The 14,905-nt window shown below is 36.5% G+C and overlaps 1 protein-coding gene across 2 annotated transcripts in view; it reads left to right on the forward strand.

The window, feature by feature from the left end:
- Positions 1–14,905, forward strand: part of LOC106664085 (DE-cadherin) — a 278,478-nt gene that overhangs the window by 113,113 nt on the left and 150,460 nt on the right. The window lies entirely within an intron of this gene.

Here is a 14,905-nt window from a genome sequence, read left to right on the forward strand (position 1 = left end):
CAAAGATTTGACTAATGTTGTAAATAAGCTAAAAGCTCCCGATTTAAGGATAGTTGTTTGTGGATCGTGGAAAATTTGATTGGGGATTAGGTTTTTATTAAGGGGATTTTGAGGTCATGGAAGGATGGTGTTGGAGAGGTAGTGGGAAGCGTGAGTAACTGTTGGACGTTGGATTGAGAGGACTGAATTTTTGGGTGTTGGAAAGTTTACTTCAAAAATCTAATCCATCTAAATCAGTTACAGTAGCGTCTTGTAGAGTCCGAATCGTCTCTTTGCTCCATATGTGTTACAGATTATAATGGATCAAGATGAACCAAAAGTACATAGTTTCGGGTATTGGAGGAATCCTCCTCCTTATTATTGAGGAATTTTGTATTGGGAGTTTTGTTTCGGAGAATAAATTGTAGCATAGATGCATTTAGTTTCATTGCAGAGGAAGCATGGGGGTTGAGGGTGCATTAGAGACCTCTGTGGTGTAATACGGGACATAGGGTTGTGGTCTGGATATCTGAGGTATATAAGGGGTACAAGAGTCGACCAGGGATCAGAATCGGATAGCACAGATGTGTCAGTACAGCCAGAAACACACCCAATGCTGCGCCATGTGACGCTACCCGATACTACCCGACGCAAATCAAAACTCCGATTTTCCATAAGGTTGCATTACCCCCGTGCACATCTACCCGACGCTCTGCGATCCCCACTGTCCAGATTTTCGTCGGGTCGCATCGAGTACAGTCGAAGACAAAAGAACCGAACGCTCATATTTTTATTCAAACTACATGTATTATTGCCGTTATATTAATTACAACATACTTATTTTAATATAAACCAAATTAACTGTGATTAAAAATTAATTATTTTTTATTTGAAAAATTAATTTTAATGGTTTGGTAGAAAATTAATCAAAACACCGGAATACGATTTTTTGATATAATGAATTAAACTAACAATTTATTGTACTCGCTTCCGCGGTACATATACGAAAATTGGAACAATTTATTACACGGTTTTGCTCATAAAATTTAATTAACAATTTATTTCATAATTTTGCTCGTAAAATTACACCATTTTGTAATGTCGGGTAGCATCAGAACAGGACACTCATATTTTTTGTAGTTTATTTCAAACTAAGTACACGTAATTTTGTCGTTATATTAATTACAACATGTTATGTTAATGTAAACCAAATTAAACCAGATCAAAAATGCATAAGTTTTTATAAACATTGTTTAATTATGATGGTTAGGAGTAACTTTATTTAAAAACAATTTATTAGATGGTTGTGCTCATAAAATTTAACTAACAATTTATTACAAGATTTTTCTCAAAATAATGCATTAAGAACAAAATACGCATTGCGATTGTGAGAGTGATTGTTGTGATAAACGCTGTGGACTGTACGCGACGTGTACTTGCGTCGGATAGATGTGCACACCCCACCAAAATGTGGCAAGGCGTCGGGTAGCGTCGCATGGCGAAGCATCGGGTAAGTGTGTTCCTGTCTTAAAAGTTACCACGGGGGTAGAGGGTTTTAATCGGGTTATCTGGGATATAGATTAGGTGCGAGATTAATCCCGGGATCAGGATCGGATAGGAGAGCTGTGTCAGTAAAGGGAGCATGGTGGCTAGAGGGTTTAGTCGGTATTTAAGGTGTAGATTGGATACAGGATTGGTTCAGATATCAGGATCAGATAGGACAACTGTGTCGTTACTACAGGGTGCAACCGGCAGCGGGCGGTAGTCGCGACATCAGAGGTGTAGAGGAGTTAACTGGTTTGGTCTCGGGATCAGGATCAAAGAACATAGTGTCGTTGGTAAACGTAGGAAGGAAGGTGTAGGATATAGCAGGGATACGTAAAGTATAGGTAAGGTACAGGCTAGGTCAGGCATATATTGGTATAATATTCGCAGGGATTAGGCTTATAAAAATTCCCCAGCGGGCATTCCTTGCATGTTCATTATGGTGTAACGGCCATGAACACTATCTCAACTGATCATTATTCCTGTATTCTATTGATTATTGAATACTAATTAATAACAAAATTCCGAGTAACCAGACCGCTACGGGGAAGGAAACAAAACAGAGTGCTCAAAAATCTTAGGAGTTGACTTCACAATTTCAATATAATAAATTCTTAAAATTATCGCGTTGTATCCAGCCGAAGAGAAGATTTTGTACTAAGAATAAATTATATTTATTATTTTATTATAACATGATTAAAGAAGAAAAATGTGTGTTGAACAATTCTTTTATTTTTAGTTGAGAAAAGATCAAAAGTAAAGTGTTATTCGGAAAACTTGTATTCTTATAATAAAACAAATTATTAATTTTATTTTCTCCAGCTTCTAGAACTGGTATGGAAAAAAACTCTAGATTAAAACGTTAGGCCTTTTGCCGTGCAAGGCACTCTGGAGAACAGCCTACACGCTACCTGTTACCTTATCCGAAGATCCTATCATAACTGTCATTACTTCCAAGTATCATCCCAGGAAACTTCATTATCTCCTATTCACCGACTCTACCAGGTGGCCCACAGGGCAACATCCTCGCTCCTCTGCTTTAGTCGCTTTATATTTCTGAACTACGTACATACGCCACCTAACACTATCACCCTCTTGCCAAAAATCATGCATATCCTCGAATCCTGGCTCCGGCAGTGGAGAATCAAGATAAACGAAAACAAAAATAAACAAACATAATGTTCACACTAAAAAAACATCTCTCCTTCCAGTATATCTCGGCATTGCGAACCATGAAGATACCTCGGACTTTTATCATGACAACGACTGATGTAGAACCCCCATGCACGACTTAGGAGCGTAGACTGTAAATACGGTTTGTCATGTTAAAACGACTATTCGAGAGATGATCTTAACTCCCACTGACAAATAAAAGAGAACTACATTGCCCTCCTTCCTCGTCTCCATTGGACGTAAGGATTTTTACGGGACTGCAAAGGTTTCCAACCTTAATCGAATCCATTACCTTCAATCCAAAGAAGAATATTGAACGCCCCTTTCTATATTTCTAATCACACCATCCATTATGATGTAAATGTTCCTCAACTAGCCCAATCACACTCTAAAAGGTTCAATTCTAAACTATCCCATTACCGTAACCCTTTCCTCAAAAACCACTCATCTACCACGATTATCTAACAATCCTCACAGGCGACTGAAGCGTCGGTGGCCCCGCGACAACCCACTACTGGACATTGGTGTCCTCGAATGGAGTCCATCTCCCTCATCATATTGATCTAATAACAGCTTCCACCAAGGATGGTGGCTGTTCATGTTTCCATGCTGTTGTTTTTACATGTACATACAATGTTTTACTTGTTGCATGGAAGAATGCAGTTGTAAAAAAAGAATAATAATCATAGAAGAAAGATGGTTAAAAACGATTATAATTTATATAATGGAATAAATTAAATTTGTAATGAATCAATTCCTTCAGTTAAAGACTTCCCCAAAGGAAACACTTCACCGAAGTTCTCGTTTGATTAGCACAGAATTATAAAATGGTGACCTTCGGGGATGTTTTATTTATTAAATATGTGTGAGTATTATTAAGGAAGAAATGTAAAAGGGGGATAAATTTATGTGCGGTGGGCCGTTTTAAGACGAAGGGGTTTGTTTTGTTTGTTCGCCCTGTGGTATATTTTGTCGTAGAAAAGTACAGGATCCCCAGAAAGTATATCTATCTTAATAAAGATTGCACCGAGTCGGAGCGAGGGGGCACTAATCTAAGTTAAGCGGCATTAAAAACCCAAAGCCACATTAACAAATGACTTTGTAGTTTAATTGGAACAGTGTGCCAACTTTTAAAGTTCACAATCTGTTAGCATTACAGCATAGAGCGAGGGCCGGAGGAGTTCTCGCATAAACTTCGCCCCCCCGACACAATCTCTAACTAGTTAGTCGCATAACGGGTCTAATCATCGACATTGGTCAGAGGGTGAATTCATAAGAATTGTCTTTTTTGTGACTGTGATCGTCGGGGTTTCGTCTCTTTACCTCGGGGACTTGCTATTTTACTAACCTGTTGTTTTTCGATATCTGCGAGATATTTCCTGTCCGTAAACGCCGGCGCTAGTCATAATTGTGAACATTAGACAAAAGATAGGGGATGTCACGTTTCTTCGGAGGTTGCCTGCTACAATGAATGGTCTGAGATTAGAGTTTTCAAGAAGGAAATTTTAGATCAGCCCCAAACGTTTCAGTGTTGTCGACCCAAGTAGAAGCTTCAGGCAACACTAGTTTGGAAAGTTCTAGCTAAGAAATAGTTTATGAGAAAAAATCTTCAAGTAAGAAAAATTAGACAATTTTTTCCAAATTTCACATTATCATATTAACTACTACTCACTTTAGGAAGACTATGTTAGCCATAACTGTTGTAAACACATTCCCAAATAGGTACTTAAATATTTATTCAAATTAATTAACTAGTTTATTGCGTAAGGTCCATAAATGTGGATTTGTTTTTCTCATTTTTTCAGTTGGATACCACTCCGGAAAAATCACATTTTTCGCATAAAATCGCACTTATCGCCTAATGCTATCAATCGATTTTGATAGTATTCTTTACAATCATTAAGTAGGGGTTTTGCAATAATTATGGCCGAGGAATTGTTTAAAAAATGTATAGTTCATGAGAAAAAATTTCAAATTAGAAAAATTCGACAATTTTATTTTCCAAATTTAAAATCCATGTGAAATTAAAGTTACTTTTTTGGACGACTCTGTTTCCATAATAGTTTCGGACACTTTCACAAATATGCACATAAAATGTTATTCAAATTGGTCAGGTGGTTTTTAAGGAAAGTGCAAGGTGGTTTTTTCATTTTTTCCGTTGAACGACTCCGGAAAAATCACATTTTAGCCCGTAAAATCACACTTTCTTCCTAATTGTATCAACCGATTTTGATAATAATGTTACAGTCATTAAATAGACGTTGCCTAGAATAGTTAAGTCTAAGGATATGTTAAAAAATAATAGTTACGAGGAATTTTTTGTCCAGTTGGAAAAATTCGACAATTGTTTCCCAATTTCAAATTCTAGTCATTTTCAGCTGCACACATTACGAAGACTTTTGTTAAACATAACCTTTGTAGACAGATTTAGAAAAAGCATTTAAATATTTAATAAATAATTTTGCTTCTCCTGAAAAATCCCGTTTTCACACATAAAATCTCACTCCCCCCCTAACGCTATCCACCGTTTTTCATAATATTTTTACAGTCATTAAGTAGGTAGTTATTCAATAATTATGGCTGTTATTGTTTAAAAAATGTAGATTATGAGGAAGAATTTTCAAATTAAAAAAATTCGATAGTTTTTCCATATTTCGTTGTAGACACATTCAGAAAAATGCACTTAAAATGTATTCAAATTGATTAAATAGTTTTTGGAAAAGTGCATAAATGTGGAAATGTTTTTCTGATTTCTTCAAGTGAATGCCTCTCCTGAAAAATCACGTTTTCGCACAGAAAATCGCACTTTGATACTATTGTTATCAACAGATTTTTAAAATATTATTTCAGTATTAGAAAGTAGAGGTTTTGGAGTAGTTATTGCTAAGGAAGTGTTTACAAAACGCAGGTGAATGAGAAAAAAATCTTTCAAGTTAGAAAAGTTCTACAATTTTTTCAAAACTTCAAATTCGAAAATTTCGACAATATTTTTTCCAAATTTCAAATTGTTGTCGTATGAAAACTCTACTATAAAGTTAGAAAAATTGTACAATTTTTTCCAAATTTCAAATTGTTGTCGTATTAAAACTGCTACTACAAATAAGCACATAAAAATTTATTAAAATTGGTTTAGTGGTTTTTGAGAAAAATAAATGTGAAGGTGTTTTTCCAATTTCTTCGGTTGCACGCCTCTCCTGAAAAATAAAATAATCACTTATAAAACTATACTTTTTTATCTGTTTTTTCTTTCTCTCTTTTTTTTTTTCCTATACGAGGGTTCGCAACAGCAGAGGTTATATCTACCCTCCGGGTGCAGGTGTTTTTGAAAAAAAAATTCCATTTGTAAGTCGGATTCGAATGCTGGGCCGCTGGATTCGAACCCGGGACCTTTACCTTACAGTGATGTGCGCCGTGTCAACGCCTAAACCGTTGCGACCACAGACGCCCCTTTCCTCTCTGTTTGGCTAATATTTTGTTTAGTTATTAAGAATTTTAGATTAGTCTAAGGAACTTTTTTAAGAAATGCACAGTTTATGAGAAAAAATTTCAAGTTGGAAAAATTCATCAAATTTGTTTCTCAAATTCCAAATTTTTATATTCCAAATTTAAAATTTTAGTCAAACTAAAACCTCTTTCTTAAGAAGAATCTGTTGGCCATAACTGTTTTAGAACCTTTCGCAAATAAGCGCATAAAAATTTATTCAAGTTGGTCAAGTGGTTTTCGAGAAAAGTGCATAAATGTGAATGTGTTTTTCCCGTAGAGATAAGCTTGGTTTTTGTTTAAAGGAAAAATATTAATTCCAGCTCCTTTTTACCCACTGACCCTCAAACCACATACAAAGTTCACTAATTTATCTCTTTATACGCCAATTTCCATTTATAATTTTCTGAGAAACTTTTTTATTTATTTTTTATGTTAAAGATTGTGTAAGTTAAAGGTAAACTTAAATTCCCCATCCGAGGTATACGCTACATTTTATATCCTTATTTCATTCCCAACCTAATCTTCATAGATGTAGGATTAAGACAAAATATGACTGCCAGGAGCCTCTTCAAAAGTGTAAATATTCATTAACTTCATCAAATACTAAATCTGGAATTTATTGAAATTCTTCTTATACACAAATTTTTTATTATCAACACTATTTTTTCTTTTTAGTAGATGCCTTTTATACTTAATTAATAAAATTTAGTATTTCTGTCTCACTTTAATGGACAGTACAATATTATTAGTATTATAATCGTTTTGTTGGGTTGATTTATGTAAAAACGAAATTTTTTATCCGTTTTATAAGTTTTTTGGTAAATGCTGTTGATAAATAACAGTAACAAAGTTGTTAAGTTCTAAACTTGTCGTTTAATTTATACAGGTCTTCCATGAGATTTCTTCGGATTCGTTATCATTAAAACTTACTAATTATTAAGAAAGTTTAGCTTATTTTGAACCTGTCGTAGGGCGGTTGTTATTCATTTTTACTTCTATTGACCGGAATTTGTCTCTTTTCGGTCAATGCTGAGAGAGGTGATTTCCATAAAGAGTCCTAGCCGCTCTCGGGAAATAAAAGTTCGACGTCCTTTCTGATTTATTGCAGTGCTAGTCCTTAGGAGTTCCGGTTCGAATCCACCCGAGGAAAATAGTCGCGAACTGTTTATTTTGACAAGTTTCCCTTTTTCAATATTGAATTTCCCCATTACTCAAAAATACGTAGGAAAATTGGAATCCACAAGTTGATCCTGTTGAACGCAGATCTTGTAAAAATAGGTCTGTAAAAAGTTCGTGCAAATACGAACAAGTTTTATTCATTCGTGCGGTTCGATGCAGAAATGATATAAAAGCCGTTTGACATTATTAACAGTTTAGCCATAACTGTTTTAAATACATTCGCAACATAAACACTTAAAAATTTGTTCAAAATGATGAAGTGCTTTTTGGAAAAGCGAAATGTGAAGATGTTTTTCTAATTGCCTTTTCTGAAAAATTACATTTTCTCGTGTAAAATCGCACTTCCCTCTTTATGCTATCAACCGATTTTGATAACATTTTTTACATAAATTACGTACGGCTTTTACAATAATACGGCCGAGAAATTGGTTAAAAAAAGTACAGTTCATGAAAAAAATATTTAAAATGAGAAAAATTGACAATTTTATTTTCCAATTTTAAAATCATTGTGAAATTAAAGCTACTTTCTTAACGAGAACTATGTTAGCCATAACTATGTGTGGATCCTTTCACAAATAAGCACTTAAAAATTTATTCAAATCGGTCGAGTGGTTTTTGAGGAAAATGCATAAATGCGGTCATGTTTTTCCCGTATAGATAAGCTTGGTCTTTGTTTAAAGATAAAAGGTTTCTTAGGATGTACGCCTGGTGATGATAATAAGTGAAAAAACGTACAGTGATGATGATGATGGATATTAGGAAGCGGGGTTTGTGCTCGCTCCCCAGGCATGGCAGTCGCACACTTACTCAAAGCAACGCTATGCGACACTATCCGACACAAATCCAATGACCACTTTTCCATAAGTAACAATTAATTAAGGTTTTTAGTTGAGATAAAAAAGTCAATGGCACGAGCGGGATTCGAACCACGATCTTCGGCTTGATAGCCGCTGCTCTACCACTTGAGCTATCGTGACCTCGATCCCCTCGGACACTCACTTCCCATCTCAACCCCACCTTTTGAATTTTCCCTCCTTTTTGGCATTTTCAAATGTCGTGTAATCGGATTGGATTCTCGACGATTACACATTTGAGAAATGGCAAAAAGGAGGGAAAATTGAAAAGGTGGCGTTGAGATGAGAAGTTAGTGTCCGAGGGGATCAAGGTCACGATAGCTCAAGTGGTAGAGCAGCGCCGTATCTAGCCGAATATCGTGGGTTCGAATCCCGCTCGTGCCATTGACTTTTTTATCTCAACTAAAAACCTTAATTAATTGGTCAAGCGGACCACGAAATTAGTGAATTTAAATTTTTTCCATAAGGTTGTATTACCCCCATCAAAAATTCATAAGATTTTATCAAAATTATTTAATTATAATGGTTAGGCAGAAAATTTATCAAAACACATATTTATCTTTAGTTAAAACAATTAAATTTAACTAACAATTTACATGGTTTTCCTCAAAATAATGCATTAAGAACAAAAGAGGCGTTGCGATTGTGAAACTGATTTGTGATACATGTTTTGTGATTGATTGTACGTGGCGTGCACTTGCCTCGCATAGATGTGCACATCCTACCAAAACGTGGCAAGGCGTCGGGTAGCATCAGGTATCGTCGCATAGCTTTGCATCGGGCAAGTGTGTTTCCGGCTTTATTGTACCTTCCTCGTTCCCTAGTTCAGTGCAATCGACCCAATCCTTCTAAGAATTATTTGACCATTGGCTGTCGCTACTGCAATTTAATTTCTTGTTTTTTTATTTTTTTTTAATCTTATATGTTGATGTTTTCTCAGATGCCAGTGACCGGTTAATAGCTATATCGCTCCTCTGAGTCTGGAATTGCAGCAATGAGTTTGCCAGTCTTTAGCATAGGTTTATTGTGTCTAGCGCCCCTAGAGTTGATCCACTTATCTTTTTTTTATATCCATTCTGTGATGGAGGATTCTGTATTTATTTTTGTTACCCCAAGTATAGGTTCAGGGCCTTATGGTCTTATTAGAACAGGTTTTATACCTTCAAGCGGGTCGATGTAGAAATAAAAGCCTTTTGACATTATTTCTGGCCTAATTTTGACTAGACTTCAACCGGGTTCAATAGGCCCTCGTCTATGAGCCTTTTCGTGCAAATCGATCGTTTCATTTTGAAGATCGATTTGTAGCGTGCTGAAATAATAAATCACCTCGAACAATTCCTAGGCGAAAAGAACATAGCTGAATATCCGCTGAAAAGCTAATAACTTCATTGAAAATTTAACCACATTATTAGTCACGTATCTGGGTTTCGTCGTCAAAAGATTTCGTGTTTTTGATTTATGGTTTCATCGCTTTATGTTTGCAGATTGTTCTTTCAAAAAATGGGCTTTTATACACCCAACAACTGTACACGATTTAAAAAAATTTCTGGTCAATAAGTCCGCATCGTTTTTTTTATTGTAAAACTACATTTACTAATTAATTACATTTAAAAAATCATTAATTATGTAAAAAATTAGTCAAATATATGAACATTTTTGTTACACTACCTGCCGCCAACTTCCGTGTAATTTAATATTTTCCTTCTCCCTGTATTTCTCTGATTTTTGCTCGATGTGTTTTCTTTAGTCCTCATGTGAAGTAAAAATTTGCATATTTTCCAATTTAGTGGGCAAAAGGAGCTCATAAAAAGCACTGAAAGTTGTCAACAAAGGATCGCTGCGTTTTATGTAGGATTTTCGCCTTTGAACATTGTTGTAATGGGCTTTTCACATTCATCAAGTAAGTTTCTCACATTCACAGAGTTTTCCAGGAACCGAAAATAAGTGAAAAACTGAAGGGGCAGGGTCGAGTGAATACGGGTGAGATAGCTTATTTCATCCCAATTCCAATATTCGCTAGCACGTCTGCAGACACATAGAGGCGGCGTTTTCCTGGTAAAAAACAATTGCGATTGGCAAATGCCTGTCTTTCTGTGGTCAATTGTTGACTTTAATCTTTGTAATTGTGTGCAGACTAAACTAGAATTAATGATTTACTTGGGCAGGAGAACGTCATCATAAAACATCCCAATACAATCCCACAAAATTGGTATAAACTTGTTTGGATGTAATCCGGCAGTTAACAGTGAGTCGCTGCGTTTTCAAAAGGATTTTACGCTTCAAACAGTGTTTTAATCTCTAGTAATAAATCTTTTTTTAAATGGGTCGTTTACATGACGTTTTAAGACAGACTCCGCAAATGTTAAGTCCATCGCATTTTAATGAAAAATGACGAAAAACAATTTGAAATTTGGTTTAGTTTTTGAGTAAACCAGGGTTGACACATTTTATACACAAGAATAATTTGGAACATCAAAAAAGTTTAAACGTCTTTTTTGGGTCAATATAGAGAGCGTGTAGGAATGTTATGTGTTATGAAAATTGTACTATTTGGGGGGCCGTGATTTTTGGAGGAAATGTACTGCCTTATTGCATATATCATAGCGGTTTTTTTCTTCAACTGTGAGTAGCTGCGTTTTCCCAAGGATTTTCCCATTTCAACATTGTTGTAAAGCAATTAATTAAGGTTTTTAGTTGAGATAAAAAAGTCAATGGCACGAGCGGGATTCGAACCCACGATTGATGCGCCGCTGCTCTACCACTTGAGCTATCGTGACCTCGATCCACTCGGACACCAACTTCCCATCTCAACCGCACCTTTTGAATTTTCCCTCCTTTTTGCCATTTTTCAAATGTGTAATCGGATTGGATTCTCGACGACAAATGAAATGGCCACGGAGAGCTTTAGTGAAGTATACTTCATTTTAAATCATTAAATTCACTAATTACGTGGTCCGCTTGACCAATTAATATATTACAATTAATTAAGGTTTTTAGTTGAGATAAAAATGTCAACGTTTGAGTCCCTTTTGTATATTGCGGCTAATTATAAACACATCGACCTTCCCTCAGATGCGTCGAAACTCTTGTACGACATAAATGTTGTATTTTGGTTAATTGCGTTAAGATGCATAATTGCAGTGGCATTTGAGCTCGTTTAAGGACGATTCTTATCGCAAAAATGAAGAAGACGTCGTTTAGTTCCAGTGAGTCAGATGGTGTGCAATTCATAAACAAAATTCTGTTGCATAATTGAACTGGCATTGGCATCATTGCGAAAAAATTTACAAAATTAATGAACACTCAATCCGACAGTTGTGCAAATTTAGTTATAAACAACCCAAAGCAGTTGTATTTGTAAATATATTTGGCCATTCTGGCACACTTGAGTAATTCAATCAAAATTTGTCAAAACTTCCTTGTAATTTTCAAAACTTTTGGTTTTGTAAATAAACACATAATTATGGTGCTAGCCTAGTTTTTTTCCCGTTGAATTTTTTTATAATGAAAATCAGCAAGATTTGTCCCGGATGTCTTTTTAACCCCAATAAACGTTAGTTGATACTCATCTTACTTCTGTTTCGAAGGCCTGTTTACTTTCTGTACAGTTTCCTTTCCACGGCCCCTCTGTGAATTTTAAATTGGCTTACTACTTTCCCCGAGACCTCTCGTCCCCGTCAAATTCACAAATTAAACCGTTTTCCTTCCTTTGACTCCCATGATATGAAGCCAAACACTGCTCGTAACCGTAATTAAATTCTACGTATTATCCGTAATAAATGATTCACCGGATGTTATTACATACAATGGACTGACTGAACAAAATACATTGAAAAAAACGGATTGGTTTCAGAAGTACAATGCCTCTGTGTTCAGCCATTTGTTGTATGATTCTGTTTAATATTAAATTGAGGTTGAGGAGAATGTGTTCATTCTGAACGGGTATGAGGTTACTTATTTTGTCCGTCTTCACTCCCCGTTTTGAGCGAGTTTCTTACTGAAGATGCGAAATGCCTTTGAGAAGTCCTACAAACCCGCGAATGAAGACTGACCCAATATGTGACCCTATGACGGTTCAGCATGTCATCGACTCACAGATCAACACTCATTATGAAAATTTCAGGTACTCATAAAAACATTTAATCGACAAGTTTCTGATCATTTGATAGCTTTAATTGTGTTCAATAAACACTAGAATTAATGGTTTTATTGGACAGTATTAGCTCATAACAAGTACCTCCGAACCCACAAAAAGCACATTACCTTCTTGGGGTGTAATCCGCCTTTTCGAGTAGTCAATAGTGGTACGGTATGGTAAAAAGGATACTAGGAAGCGGGGTTGCGTTCCCCAGGTACTGCAGCCTTTTGGCTTATTGTACCTTCTTAGTTCCTTACTTCACTGCAATAGATTCAATCCTTCTCCTTAGAAGTATCAGGTCATTGGGGGGTTACCGAGTGGTTAAGGCGTCAGACTCTTGGCTAGTAGATCCTGCGGTCGTGGGTTCGATCCCCACCGTCGCTTCTGGACTTTTCTGACTCCTAAGGGGACCGGTGGCCGCAATTGAAAGAAATTGACATGGCACTCATCAATCTCTCAGCGACCCTGAATTTGGTCCCAACCCCTTCAAAAATGAGTTTCTTCGATGGAAGAACACCAGTACAACGGGGGCTCAATTTCACATTTGTGTTGCGAGCCCTCCCCCAAAATATGGAGCCAATAAGCTGTACAGCTCAGCTGCAGAGCTCAGGAGGGAACTCCTCCAGTCCCTGGTATCAAAAAAAAATCAGGTCATTGACTGTCGCTGCTGCAATTTGATTCCCTAAGTTTTTTCCGTACGTTAGGTTGAATCTCCATTGAGCTGTTGCTTCGCATTCGAAGATGATATGAGTGGATGTTTCCTCCTACTCATTACATGATTGCAAATGGGATCATCGCTGTATAGATGTTTTCTCAGATGCCACTGACCGGTAAGTAGTCCTACCACTCCTCTGAGTTCGGCCCTCTACAATTGCTGCAATGCTTTTGCCAGTTTTGGTGATGGTTGTTTCATCATAAGTTTACCATGTCTAGCATCGCTAGAGCTTGTCCACTTCTCCTTTTGTTTTGTCTGGATCCATTCTGCCATGGAGGATTCTATATTTATTTTTGTTATCCCAATATGTATGGTCTTGCAGATCCTTCTCTGGCCACACTGTCTGCTTTCTCATTGCCCCTGTGATACATAGGTTTGCTAGTCTTTGTATGCTGCCTAGTGATTGAGTAGCTACTTTTTGTGGAGCTTTTATCCACCAGATTAGGTTGTTCTCAACAGTGAGTCGCTGTGTTTTCTATCTGAACATAGTTGTTTTTTCACTTCAATTTAATCTCTTTAAAAACGTACGTTTACAGGGCGTTTTAGGAAGGAATCCGCAAATGGATTTATCAAGTCCGTACGATTTTTATGAAAAATGACAAAATTTGAAGTTCGGTTTAATTTTTGAGAGAACCAGTGGTGACACTAAGTTGACAAATTGAACAACCCCGCGAGTGAAGACGCGGACCCAAAAAGCGACCGTATGCGTGTTTAGCATATTCTCCGACCCGAAGACCAACACCCATCATCAAGACTTATGTTGTTGAAAAATCATCTTTTTCATTGTATTTTTTTATAGGAAGTCGGTAGACAAATATATTAAAAGTGATGTTTAGAAAAGATTTCAAAGTTGAGAAATGAGTTTTTCCTTTCAATGTCGTCCGAACGTACTCAATTCACAAAACTGGCTTTTCTTACGTTCTCAACGGTCAAAAAAACCTTTTGCCTCCTATGCATGTTTTCTTTTGAGGCTATCGATTGGATTGCTTTATAAATTCCCTTTGGAAGTCGTTAGGGTTCATTTGTAAAATAGCCCAAAAAAGGCTGCGATTTTCTGGTCGGAAAATCGGGCAGAAACGGCTAGAGTAACGTACTTCAATCTCCACTTATGGATTTCTATTAATGAAGTGATACATTTACATTTTGAAAATTTAAAAGTATTTACCGTCCTTTCAGCTCACATTTGACAAAAAAGAGCTGAACGCCGAGGGTCGACAACAGTTTCCTTGAGTTGTTCTTTTTCTCATTCGGAACAGTTTTATTTCTAAAGCTTCTCACCTACTTCCAACTTTAACTCGATTAAGTCCTTTACCTCCTTCCGATCCTTAAATCTCGTTTAAGGCGCTCGTTATCTCTCCTTTATCTCAATCGAGCGAGGAATAAAAATTCCACGTTGTTAAACCGGAAACCTTTCACACCCTCCCGGATCTCCCGTACCTACAAAATCGGGGGATCCAAAACTTATAGAAGTATGAAAAATAGCCAGGAGGACTTCCCAGCCGTTAAGTCGGAAATTCAAGTTTATTGCCACCTCCTTATAAAAGGGGCTGACCTGTGGTACTTTTCCAAGGGCACTTTCAGGTATACAATCCCGACAGCACATCTTCACTTTGGTAAACGATGTAAAACATCATAAATTACAACCAAATGCCAGTCAAAACTCGTACGTTGTTTTATACTACTACCCCATAGATGGATTCTAATGAATATATTTGGCATTAATAGAGTGAGATTAAAGAGAGAGAATTATGAAATAAGATATGACAGAAAAAAGGGAGAGAGAGTGAGTAGAGGGAAGGAGGAACAGTGAGTGAGGGAGTGAGTGAAAGAGGGAGAAA

Source organism: Cimex lectularius, unplaced genomic scaffold (genome assembly GCF_000648675.2).
Source record: "Cimex lectularius strain Harlan isolate CLEC.00 unplaced genomic scaffold, Clec_2.1 scaffold371, whole genome shotgun sequence".
NCBI lineage: Eukaryota > Metazoa > Arthropoda > Insecta > Hemiptera > Cimicidae > Cimex > Cimex lectularius.